Source organism: Callorhinus ursinus, unplaced genomic scaffold, assembly GCF_003265705.2.
Source record: "Callorhinus ursinus isolate GAN/ISIS: 27379988/994484 unplaced genomic scaffold, GSC_fseal_2.0 scaffold25, whole genome shotgun sequence".
NCBI classification, from domain to species: domain Eukaryota; kingdom Metazoa; phylum Chordata; class Mammalia; order Carnivora; family Otariidae; genus Callorhinus; species Callorhinus ursinus.
The window spans coordinates 40,116,738-40,118,037 of NW_027397087.1; positions in this window are offsets into that span (position 1 = coordinate 40,116,738).

The window sequence follows — 1,300 nt, forward strand, 5'->3', positions numbered from 1 at the left end:
CTTACTCCAGTCAGATCTCCAGTGTACTCTCCTCACAGAAGACTTCCCTTGTCACTCTCAATCCCCGTCCTCTGAATTGTTTTCCATTATTGCCCATCATCAGTCCATAAAGTTACTTGCCTATTTGTTTAGGTCTGCTGTCTCTACCCGAATGCAAGCTCCATTGTCCTGCTCCCTGTGGAAAACCCACCGCCTGGAACAGTGAGGCACTGAGGTGCACCTGTAAAAAGTCTGGAGTGAATAAATGGCAGCTGCTACCTGGTGCAAATGAATGGGATGCTGAGATGCAAAGGTATTGCTGAGTGTGCCTGGGGAAGGTGATGAACTAGGGAGAACTGAGGAAGAACAAGGTGAGTAAGGACAAATAAACAGGCATCTTGAAGGGCCTGACTGAGGAGGAAACACAGGGTTGTAACAGCAGGAGAGGCTGTGGTTTCTGCACTAGACCACCCACTCTGTGTTGGTCCAGGCAAGCTTATTAATCTTTCTAAGTCTCAATTCTCCCAACAGTAAAATGAGGCTGATAAGCATAGTACCCTCCATCTAAGGTTGTGATGGGGGTTAAATGAGCTAGTAGCCAGAAAGAGTGTGATAGGCGGTAAGCTCTCAGTAAGTGCTAATTACTATGATCAATCCAAGATTGTGGGAAGAGAGTGAAATGTGGCAATGGGGAGGGGGCGGGGGGGGGGAGAAGACGTTTCTGTAACAATTCCAAGTCTTGACCCAAAGTGTCCTACCCTGAGATTGACTTGTTACCTTGCCACCGCCCAACCACCCACACAGACTTCATTGTGCACACGAATTTGCCTTGCTAACGCCGTCAGCAGCCTTTTCTCCTTTCTGATGACTCTTCTGAGAGGGGCCTAGCGCCTGGCACAATAAGTTTTCCATAAATATTTGTTGGTGTTCACTGCACTTCTCCCAAACAAGTGCTACCTTGTCAGGAAAAACGACGTGAAGTGGGAGAGAGTCCGGTCTCCGACCTCTTTAGGGCAGAATGGACTAGGCAGAAAGACAGCGTTCTGCGGGCTCTGAATCATCCATACGGCTGGCATAGTAAACTTAGCTCAATAGGAGGAGAGTGGGTTTGTTGCTCTGGAACTTCCCTGAAGAGCCCTGTGCGTCCAAGGGCGGCCAGAGGCCAAGAACTGGCGCTGAATCTTCGACCCCTTTAAGAGGCGCGGCCTCGCTGTAGCTGCCGCGGGGGTGATTGGCTGAAGCTGTCGGGGGCGGGACTCAGTTGCCTGGGAGCGGCGCGGGGAGCCTGGGGCTCTGCAGCGGCTGCGCGAAGAAGCGAGGT